The sequence below is a fragment of the Tamandua tetradactyla genome, chromosome 2, assembly GCF_023851605.1.
Source record: "Tamandua tetradactyla isolate mTamTet1 chromosome 2, mTamTet1.pri, whole genome shotgun sequence".
Classification (NCBI taxonomy): domain Eukaryota; kingdom Metazoa; phylum Chordata; class Mammalia; order Pilosa; family Myrmecophagidae; genus Tamandua; species Tamandua tetradactyla.
This window is the reverse complement of record NC_135328.1, coordinates 201,918,480-201,930,911: the sequence shown is the minus strand read 5'-3', so window position 1 is coordinate 201,930,911 and position 12,432 is coordinate 201,918,480. Positions and strand designations below refer to the sequence as shown.

The window sequence follows — 12,432 nt, the reverse complement described above, 5'->3', positions numbered from 1 at the left end:
CTCCTTTGGCACGGGCTGGAAGTTCAAACCACACGTTTCTGCCCTCACTTCAGCCCCACACTCCTACACACAAGGAAAAGCCCAAGCAGTCTCCTTTCCCTGCTCTCATAAGCCATTTCTGGGCCAGTTTGAGAAGTCTGCCCTGCTCTCTCCAGAAAGCCTTATTCCAGGAGTAATAACCTTTTGTATACCCTCTTGGCATGTGTGCAGCATCATCGTTCTCAACTGCCCAACCATATTTTGGGTGGAGTTTCATTCCGACTCTGCAGAATGGCTACAGCGGTGAGCCATGCTTTCTTACATCAGAATCCCAATCCTGAGAGAGGAAAGGTTTGCAGAAGTAGAAAAATATAACTGAGAGAAAGAAAGAAGTATATGTTGGGGGATGGACTGTTACATGGAAAATATCGTTAAGACCCATCTCTTAGTCTGAATTTTTGAAGAAACAAAATTACTTTTCAGAGAGGCAAGCCCAGTGTCAACAGGGGCCCCTTATGTTGAGGGGACCCTATTAGACCCTATCATGAACCAGCTTTACAGATGAAGAAACTAAGGCATAAAGGGATTAAGTCACTTATCCAAACCACATAGTTAAAAAGTGGAATAGCTGGACTTTGAATCCAATTTGTCTAGCGAGCCCAAGGTCTTAAACTCTAAGCTATGCTTCCTCTTCCTGATCCTGGCCCAAAATAAGTACAATAAATAAATAAGTGAATGAAATAAGGGGGAGAGGGACAATCTAGCCTTATTTGCCTGGGTTGAGGATGAAGTAAGTAAAAGAAGCTGAATATATGTTCAGTTAGAAAATATTTGCAGATATCAAAATATGGAATATTTATCCTTTTCCCGTCCCCCTCTCATTTAACCAGGTGGCTTTATGCCATATATATTTTTTGCTTTAGAAGAGGTGTATAGAAAAGTAGAAGGCAGAAATAGCTGCAAAGTTTCCTAGGCTTTGTTTCTAAAAGGCTATGTCCATAGAACAACTAAGAGAGTTTGCAGAGGAGGCAAAAAAAAAAAAAAAAAAAAAAGGAAAGGGGATTATAAAAAAGGCAAAAGAAAGGACATTCCCCTGGGGAAAAGGATGGTTTATCTTCGACTGAAAAAGGAGATCAGACACTTGTCTTATGGCTATGGTGAAATAGCATGCATCACAGCAATCTTCTGGATGAGAATAATCAGAAAAATAAGGTGCTTATTTGTTTGTTTGTTTAACTCTGGATAATTGAACTTCCATTTCCAGCAAAGATGGGGTAATAGATTCTTATCTTACCTGGAAAAAAAATTAACAGATAAAATATGTGAAACAATGGTTTTCAAGACACTTGACATCAGTCAATTCAAGGAAAGGGATCCCTGAGAGATGGGCAATAAATAAGGTTAGTGGTAAGATTGCCCCCAGCATATGGACCAGAGAAAGTTGTCAGGATAAAAGCACAGGAAGAGAAAATCCAGATGAAGCCTAATGGCCATCTAGAGTTGACTAAATGGTTCGAGTCCAGGAATGCCAGGGTAGATAGAGTTCATAGAGCAAAGTACCAGAGAAGTGAAGGCTATGCAGAGAAAGAGCTCTGGAGATCTGTGCAGGTTTCCCTTGACTAATCAGCACATGTATGTGAAAAAATTACCCATAGCCGGAGAAAGAATCACCCAAGAGGATTAGAGGGAAAATACCTGAGGCCCACACAGGGTCAGGAATGGCTCATGTTCCCACAAGTCAGGGTGAAAAATAATTCCTGGAAAATCAGGTGGAGTATGCAGAAGGGTTTTACCTCAGTGATAGGGTGAAATTACCTCTAGACTAAATGTTGCCCTGATCCACCTATCAAAACTTAAAAGCAAGATTTTTTTTTCAAAAGGATCAAATTGCTTCCAAGTAATTTAACTTAGTCCTGGGGCAAAACATGAAATATATATTTTTCATGTTTATATACATATATATGTATATATACATATATATGAATGCATATATATGTATATATACATATATATGAATTTTAAAATATGAAATACCCAGGAGCACTTTATCTATGGTATGGACAGGTGAATAAAAAATATGGATTAAAAAATAAATAAACAAATAATAGGGGGCACAAAGGTTAAAAGAAATGGGTAGATGGAAATACTAGTGGTCAATGAGAGGGGTATGGTATGAATGAGTTTTTTCTTTTTATTTCTTTTTCTGGAGTGATGCAAATGTTCTAAAAAATGATCATGGTGATGAATACACAACTATGTGATGATACTGTGAGCCACTGATTGTACACCATGAATGTACAGTCCCTGTACCCCACACTCTGGTATCCATGAGCCTCATGCTCCATGTGCCCACCCACATCGTGCCTGCCTGCACACCAGCCCCGGTGCATCTGCACAGCACCCCCATTTGTCTCCTGCTGCACCTTACCTCTGTGTCCCCCACACTGTGTCCGAGGCCTGCCTGAGCTGTACCCTGTCCCCACGACCCCTGCACTGCACCTCCACAACCCCGCTCCCTGCACGCCACGTTCATAGGCACTAGCATAGAGCCCTGTCACTGTACCTATTCTTGCACTGCACCCCACATGGCTGTTCCACATTCGTCCCACAAATGCAGACCTTTAGTCTACTGAAGGAAATCAACTTCCAAAGTAACCCTATCAAGATATTAACATGCCTCAAAGGTAACAGAAGATCACTAAGCATAAGAAGATGCAGACAGATCTGGCCAGCCTAATGACCAAATTAAAACACAGGAGAAAATACTGACTTTAGAACAACTAATTAAAGATGTTCATATAACTCTACTAAAAAAATCAATGGGATGGCTAATAACATAAAGGAGATCAAGAACAAAAAAAAACTAAAACAGCATAAAGAGGAATCTGAAAGAATAAATACAGAAATAGCAGATATCACAGAGATTAAAGATGCTGAAGGCCAAATAAAAAATATACTAGAGACACAGCAGCAGATTTGAAGAAGTAGAAGAAAGAATAAGTGAACTAGATGACAGGAAACTGATTTCGAACACACAAAAGAGCAAATGGCAAAAAAGATGGAAAATTTTTAATTGTTCTCAGGGAAATTATGGACAAAACAAAGCATACAAATATAAGAATCACTGGTGTCCCAGGAGAAGAGAAGAGTAAAGGGCTAGGAAGAGTAGCTGAGGATATAATGGGGGAAAACTTCCCAACCCTTATAAAAGACATAAATATGCAAATCAAAGAAGCCCAATTAACTCCAAATAGAATAAATCCAAATAGGCCTACCCCAAGACACGTACTAATCAGTCTGTGAACTGTTGAAAAGAAGCAGGAAATCTTGAAAGCAGAAAGAGTAAAACAATCTACTACATAAAAGGGAAACCACACAAGACTGAGCTTGTACTACTAAAATGGCACTGTGGAGGCAAGAAGGCAGTGTACAATACATTCAAGATCCTGAAAGAGAAAGACTGCCAGCCAAGAATTCTGTACCTAGCAAAACTGTACTTCAGAACTGAGGGAGAGATTAAAATTTTCACAGACAACAAATGCTGAAATAATTCGTCAACAAGAGACCAGGTTTATAAGAAATGCTAAAGGGAGTTCTGCCGGATGGAAAAAAAAAGAAAAGACAGGAGAGGGAGGTCTGAAGGATGGCACAGAATTTAAGAGTACCAGTGAGGATAACTTAAAGGATAAAAAAAGAAAGGAAAAAGAATATATAGATCTGACAAATAAAACTAAAGGATAAGATGGTGGATTCAAGAAATGCCTTTAGGAGGAGAGAGTGCCAAGATGGTGGCTTAGCGAGGGGTGCGATTTAGTTCGTCCTCCAGAACAGCTACTAAATAGCCAGGAACAGTACAGAACAACTGCTGGGGCCACGTCAGTGATCAGACGCACAATGTACCCCACTCTGGATCAGCTGGACCGTCTGTGAGCCCCCCCAGAACCGTGAGTTCCCCATGCCACAGCGGCAGGTGCCCCTCCCCCACAGGCTGCTTCCCAGAAAGGAAAGGAAAGAAAAGGGACTTTACCAGCAGCAGGGGCTGAGAGCAACCAAACAGGAACTGTGGAATTAATTCACAAATTCTGACTACTAAAAATAGGCCCCCAGCTCAGCTGAACCTCGAGTCAAATCGGAGGTTGCTGATTTTTGCCCCAGTGCTGAGGGGGCAGGGCTGATGGGAAAAGAAAAAGGAAAAAAAAGAAACAGAGGTTTTTTGGATCAGATATCATGTAATACTTGAAAGGGTCGGGGCTCTGAAGGAAAGGAGGGGCCACATAGAATCTGAAGGTACACAAAGCAACATACCAACTTATGCTCTTGATTGGCAAACACAAGGAATGGGGGTCCTGCTCGGAGAAGGATTTTTCTTTCTTTTTTGTGGCTATGTTTCTACAAAGGCTTGACTACCTTTGGATACAGTGGCAGGGCTTCTCAGGCTGCTACTGTCCCTGGCATAGGCAGAAACAAGCTTGTTTGAGAGCTTGTCTGGAGCCTGTGCCTTCCCCAGGAGAGGGGTGGGGCCGAGGCTCAGGTGGATTCTCTCCCTCAAGGAATTCAGACCCCAGCGTTTCAAAAATTGAAGTGATTAAAGCCAGCCTACAACCTCTCCTCTGTCTCTACCATGCCCCAGCAGGGAGAGTCTGATGAAGTTAAAGGTACCGCATCATCTTATGCTGATGGGACCTGCAGGCAGACAAGCACCACATACTGGGCAGGATAAGAAAAATAGAGTTCAGAGACTTCATAGGAAACTCTTTCAACCTGCTGGGTCTCACCCTCAGGGAAAACTGACTCAGGTGACTCTTTCCTCCTGACAGGAGGCCAGTTTGGTCTGAGAAAATTGGGCTGGGGTCTATAATACCTAAGTAGACCCTCCTTAGGGTGGGGGGAAAAAGGCACCATACAGGCAGGGCAAGAAACAAGAAAACAAGACTGAAAAATTCTGCTCTGTTAAACAAAACCTAAGCTAGAGGTCCAGAAAAAGCTGAACTGAATGTCAAAGAACAGATAGACAACAAAATCATCCAGTAAGAAAAACCTAGGTAAGAGAAGCTAAAACAATCTCCAGAATAAACTAATTAAGGTAATTAAATGCCTAGAAGGCAGAAAAAAATAATGAATCACACTCGGAAAATTGAAGATATGGCCCAAAGGAACAAACCAACAATTCAAATGACATACAGGAGTTGAAACAATTAATTCAGAATGTTCGAACAGACATGGAAAACCTCATCAAAAATCAAATCAATGAATAGAGGGAGGATATAAAGAAGGCAAGGAATGAACAAAAAGAAGAAATCGAAAGTCTGAAAAAACAAATCACAGAACTTATGGGAATGAAAGGCACGGGGAAGAGATGAAAAAAACAATGGAAACCTACAATGTCAGATTTCAAGAGGCAGAAGATAGGATTAGTGAACTGGAGGATGGAACATCTGAAATCTGACAAGCAAAAGAAAATATAGGGAAAAGAATGGAAAAATATGAGCAGGGACTCAGGGAAATGAATGAGAACATGAAGTGCATGAATATATGTGTTGTGGGTGTCCCAGAAGGAGAAGAGAAGGGAAAAGGAGGAGAAAAACTAATGGAAGAAATTATCACTGAAAATTTCCCAACTCTTATGAAAGACCTAAAATTACAGATCCGAGAAGTGCAGCGCACCCCAAAGAGATTAGACACAAATAGGCGTTCCCCAAGACACTTACTAGTTAGAATGTCAGAGGTCAAAGAGAAAGAGAGGATCTTGAAAGCAGCGAGAGAAAAACAATCTGTCACATACAAGGGAAGCCCAATAAGACTATGTGTAGATTTCTCAGCAGAAACCATGGAAGCTAGAAGACAGTGGGATGATATATTTAAGTTACTAAAAGAGAAAAACTGCCAGCCAAGACTCCTATATCCAGCAAAATTGTCCTTCAAAAATGAGGGAGAAATTAAAACATTCTCAGACAAAAAGTCACTGAGAGAATTTGTGACCAAGAGACCAGCTCTGCAAGAAATACTAAAGGAAGCACTAGAGTCAGATACAAAAAGACAGAAGAGAGAGGCATGGAGAAAAGTGTAGAAAGAAGGAAGGTCAGATATGACATATATAATACAAAAGGCAAAATGGTAGAGGAAAATATTATCCAAACAGTAATAACTCTAAATGTTAATGGACTGAATTCCCCAATCAAAAGACATAGATTGGCAGAATGGATTAAAAAACAGGATCCTTCTATATGCTGTCTACAGGAAACACATCTTAGACCCAAAGATAAATATAGGTTGAAAGTGAAAGGTTGGGAAAAGATATTTCATGCAAATAACAACCAGAAAAGAGCAGGAGTGGCTATACTAATATCAAACAAATTAGACTTCAAATGTAAAACAGTTAAAAGAGACAAAGAAGGACACTATATACTATTAAAAGGAACAATTAAGCAAGAAGACATAACAATCATAAATATTTACGCACCAAACCAGAATGCCCCAAAATACGTGAGGAATACACTGCAAACACTGAAAAGGGAAATAGACACATATACCATAATAGCTGGAGACTTCAATTCACCACTCTCATCAATGGACAGAACATCTAGACAGAGGATCAATAAAGAAATAGAGAACCTGAATATTACTATAAATGAGCTTGACTTAACAGACATTTATAGGACATTACATCCCACAACAGCAGGATACACCTTTTTTTCAAGTGCTCATGGATCATTCTCAAAGATAGACCATATGCTGGGTCACAAAGCAAGTCTTAACAAATTTAAAAAGATTGAAATCATACACAACACTTTCTCGGATCATAAAGGAATGAAGTTGGAAATCAATAATAGGCGGAGTGCCAGAAAATTCATAAATATGTGGAGGCTCAACAACACAGTCTTAAACAACAAGTGGGTCAAAGAAGAAATTGCAAGAGAAATTAGTAAATACCTAGAGGCAAATGAAAATGAAGACACAACATATCAAAACTTATGGGACGCAGCAAAGGCAGTGCTAAGAGGGAAATTTATTGCCCTAAATGCCTTTATCAGAAAAGAAGAAAAGGCAAAAATGCAGGAATTAACTGTCCACTTGGAAGAACTGGAGAAAGAACAGCAAACTAATCCCAAAGCAAGCAAAAGGAAAGAAATAACAAAGATTAGAGCAGAAATAAATGAAATTGAAAACATGAAAACAATAGAGAAAATCAACAAGACCAGAAGTTGGTTCTATGAGAAAATCAACAAGATTGATGGGCCCTTAGCAAGATTGACAAAAAGAAGAAGAGAGAGGATGCAAATAAATAAGATTAGAAATGGAAGAGGAGACATAACTACTGACCTCACAGAAATAAAGGAGGTAATAACAGGATACTATGAACAACTTTTTGCTAATAAATACAACAATTTAGATGAAATGGACAGGTTCCTGGAAAGACATGAACAACCAACTTTGACTCAAGAAGAAATAGACGACCTCAACAAACCAATCACAAGTAAAGAGATTGAATTAGTTATTCAAAAGCTCCCTAAAAAGAAAAGTCCAGGACCAGACGGCTTCACATGTGAATTCTATCAAACATTCCAGAAAGAATTAGTACCTACTCTCCTCAAACTCTTCAACATAATTGAAGTGGAGGGAAAACTACCTAATTCATTCTATGAAGCCAACATCACCCTCATACCAAAACCAGGCAAAGATATTACAAAAAAAGAAAACTATAGACCAATCTCTCTAATGAATACAGATGCAAAAATCCTCAATAAAATTCTAGCAAATCGTATTCAACAACACATTAAAAGAATTATACATCATGACCAAGTAGGATTCATCCCAGGTATGCAAGGATGGTTCAACATAAGAAAATCAATTAATGTAATACACCATATCAACAAATCAAAGCAGAAAAATCACATGATCATCTCAATTGATGCAGAGAAGGCATTTGACAAGATTCAACATCCTTTCCTGCTGAAAACACTTCAAAAGATAGGAATACAAGGGAACTTCCTTAAAATGATAGAGGGAATATATGAAAAACCCACAGCTAATATCATCCTCAATGGGGAAAAATTGAAAACGTTCCCCCTAAGATCAGGAACAAGACAAGGATGTCCACTATCACCACTATTATTCAACATTGTGTTGTAAGTTCTAGCCAGAGCAATTAGGCAAAAAAAAGAAATACAAGGCATCAAAATTGGAAAGGAAGAAGTAAAACTATCACTGTTTGCAGACGATATGATACTATACGTAGAAAACCCAGAAAAATCCACAACAAAATTACTAGAGCTAATAAATGAGTACAGCAAAGTAGCAGGCTACAAGATCAACATTCAAAAATCTGTAGCTTTTCTATACACTAGTAATGAACAAGCTGAGGCGGAAATCAAGAAACGAATCCCATTTACAATTGCAACTAAAAGAATAAAATACCTAGGAATAAATTTAACCAAAGAGACAAAAAACCTATATAAAGAAAACTACAAAAACTGCTAAAAGAAATCACAGAAGACCTAAATAGATGGAAGGGCATACCGTGTTCATGGATTGGAAGACTAAATATAATTAAGATGTCAATCCTACCTAAACTCATCTACAGATTCAATGCAATACCAATCAAAATCCCAACAACTTATTTTTCAGAATTAGAAAAACCAATAAGCAAATTTATCTGGAAGGGCAGGTTGCCCCGAATTGCTAAAAACATCTTGAGGAAAAAAAACGAAGCTGGAGGTCTAGCGATGCTGGACTTTAAGGCATATTATGAAGCCACAGTGGTCAAAACAGCATGGTATTGGCATAAAGATAGATATATCGACCAATGGAATCGAATAGAGTGCTCAGATATAGACCCTCTCATCTATGGACATTTGATCTTTGATAAGGCAGTCAAGCCAACTCACCTGGGACAGAACAGTCTCTTCAATAAATGGTGCCTAGAGAACTGGATATCCATAAGTAAAAGAATGAAAGAAGACCCGTATCTCACACCTTATACAAAAATTAACTCAAAATGGATCAAAGATCTAAACATTAGGTCTAAGACCATAAAACAGTTAGAGGAAAATGTAGGGAGATATCTTACGAATCTTACAACTGGAGGCGGTTTTATGGACCTTAAACCTAAAGCAAGAGCACTGAAGAAAGAAATAAATAAATGGGAGCTCCTCAAAATTAAACACTTTTGTGCATCAAAGAACTTCATCAAGAAAGTAGAAAGACAGCCTACACAATGGGAAACAATATTTGGAAACGACATATCAGATAAAGGTCTAGTATCCAGAATTTATAAAGAGATTGTTCAAATCAACAACAAAAAGACAGCCAACCCAATTACAAAATGGGAAAAAGACTTGAACAGACACCTACCAGAAGAAGAAATACGGATGGCCAAGAGGCACATGAAGAGATGCTCAATGTCCCTGGCCATCAGAGAAATGCAAATCAAAACCACAATGAGATATCATCTCACACCCACCAGAATGGCCATTATCAACAAAACAGAAAATGACAAGTGCTGGAGAGGATGCGGAGAAAGAGGCACATTTATCCACTGTTGGTGGGAATGTCAAAGGGTGCAACCACTGTGGAAGGCAGTTTGGCGGTTCCTCAAAAAGCTGAATATAGAATTGCCATACGACCCAGCAATACCATTGCTAGGTATCTACTCAAAGGACTTAAGGGCAAAGACACAAACGGACATTTGCACACCAATGTTTATAGCAGCGTTATTTACAATTGCAAAGAGATGGAAACAGCCAAAATCTCCATCAACAGAAGGGTGGCTAAACAAACTGTGGTATATACATACGATGGAATATTATGCAGCTTTAAGACAAGATAAACTTATGAACCATGTAATAACATGGATGGACCTAGAGAATATTATGCTGAGTGAATCCAGCCAAAAACTAAAGGACAAATACTGTATGGTCCCACTGATGTGAACGGACATTCGAGAATAAACTTGAAATATGTCATTGGTAACAGAGTTCAGCAGGAGTTAGAAACAGGGTAAGACAATGGGTAATTGAAGTTGAAGGGATACAGACTGTGCAACAGGACTAGATACAAAAACTCAAAAATGGACAGCACAATAATACCTAATTGTAAAGTAATCATGTTAAAACACTGAATGAAGCTGCATCTGAGCTATAGGGTTTTTTTTGTTTTTGTTTGCTTGTTTGTTTGTTTGTTGTTGTTGTTTTTTATTATTATTACTACTTTTATTTCTTTTCTTTATATTAACATTTTATATCTTTTTCTGTCATGTTGCTAGTTCCTCTAAACCGATGCAAATGTACTAAGAAACAATGATCATGCATCTATGTGATGATGTTAAGAATTACTGAGTGCATATGTAGAACGGTATGATTTCTAAATGTTGTGTTAATTTCTTTTTTTTTCCTTTCCGTTAGTAAAAAAAAAAAAAAAAAATTACAGATCCAAGAAGTGCAACATACCCCAAACAGAATAGATCCAAATAGACGTACTCCAAGACACTTACGAATCAGAATGTCAGATGTCAAAGAGAAAGAGAGAATCCTGAAAGCAGCAAGAGAAAAGCAATCCATCATATACAAGGGAAGCCCAATAAGACTATGTGTAGATTTCTTAGCAGAAACCATGGAGGTGAGAAGACAGTGGGATGATATATTTAAATTACTAAAAGAGAAAAACTGCGAACCAAGAATTCTATATCCAACAAAATTGTCCTTCAAAAATGAGGGAGAAGGACTTCCAGGCCAAGATGGAGGCTTAACAAGGTGCACATTTTAGTTCGTCCTCCAGAACAACTACTAAATAACCAGAAACAGTACAGAACAGTTCCTGGGGCCACGTCAGTGACTGGACACACAGTGTACCCCACTGGACAAGATGGACCACCCGCGAGCCCCCTCCAAGAACCGTGAGTTCCCCAAGCTGTGGCAGCTGGCGCCCCTCCCCCACAAGTGGCTTCCCAGAGGGGAGAGGAAAAAGACTTTACCAGAAGCAGGGGCTGAGCCCAACCAAATGCCAATTGTGGAACTGATTAACAAATTCTGACTACTAAAAATAGGCCCCCAGCTCAGGTGAACCTGGTCAAAGCAGAGGTTGCTCATGTTTGCCCTGGCGCCAACGGGGCAGGGCTGATGGAAAAAGGGGGGAAAAAAAGAAGGAAACAGAGGTTTTTGTGGCTGTGTTTCTACAAAGGCTTGACTGCCTTTGAATACAGCGGTGGGGCTTCTCAGGCTGCAACTGCCCCAGGCATAGGCAGAAACAAGCTCGTTTGGGGGCTTGTCTGGAGCCTGTACCTTCCCCAGGGGAAGGGTGAAGCCCAGCTCAGGTGGAATCCCTCCATCAAGGAATTCAGACACCAGGGCTTGGTAATTTGAAGACATTAAAACCAGCCTACAACCAACCTCTCCTCTGTCTCCACCATGCCCCCAGCAGGGAGGGTCTGCCAAAGTTAAAGGTACCACATTATCTTATGCTGGTGGGGCCTGCAGGCAGACAAGAACCACATACTGGGCAGGATAAGAAAAACAGAGTCCAAAGACTTCACAGGAAAGTCTTTCAACCTGCTGGGTCTCACCCTCAGGGAAAACTGATGCAGGTGACTCTTTCCTCCTGATAGGAGGCCAGTTTGGTCTGAGAAAATTGGGCTGGGGTCTATCTATAATACCTAAATAGACCCTCCTAAGTGTGTGTGTGGGGGGGGAGGGGGAACCACCACACGAGCAGGGCAAGAAACAAGAAAACAAGAACTGAAAAATCTCCTCTGTTAAACAAAACTTAAGCTAGAGGTACACATAAAACTGAACTGAATGTCAAAGAACTGATAGACAACAAATTCATCCAGCAAGAAAACCCTAGGTAAAAGAAGTGAAAGCAATCTCCAGAATAAACTAATTAAGGTAATTAAATGCATAGACATCAGCAAAAAATAACAAATCACACCAGGAAAATTAAAGATATGGCCCAGTCAAACGAACAAACCAACAATTCAAATGACATACAGAAGCTGAAACAATTAATTCAGAATATACGAACAGACATGGAAAACCTCATCAAAAACCAAATCAATGAATTGAGGGAGGATATAAAGAAGGCAAAGAATGAACAAAAGAAGAAATTGAAAGTCTGAAAAAACAAATCACAGAACTTATAGGAATGAAAGGCAAGGTAGAAGAGATGAAAAAAAAAAAACAATGGAAACCTACAATGGTAGATTTTGAGAGACAGAACATAGGATTAGTGAACTGGAGGATGGAACATCTGAAATCCGGCAACAAAAAGAAAATATAGGGAAAAATGGAAAAATATGAGCAGGGACTCAGGGAAATGAAAGACAATATGAAGCACATGAATATACGTGTTGTGGGTGTCCCAGAAGAAGAGAAGGGAAAAGGAGGAGAAAAACTAATGGAGAAAATTATCACTGAAAATTTCCCAACTCTTATGAAAGACCTAAAATTACAGATCCTAGAA

The 12,432-nt window shown here is 39.3% G+C and overlaps 1 protein-coding gene across 17 annotated transcripts in view; it reads right to left on the bottom strand.

Annotated features, from left to right (window-relative positions):
- The window catches only part of STPG1 (sperm tail PG-rich repeat containing 1), a 124,889-nt gene that overhangs the window by 39,298 nt on the left and 73,159 nt on the right, over positions 1-12,432 (bottom strand). The window lies entirely within an intron of this gene.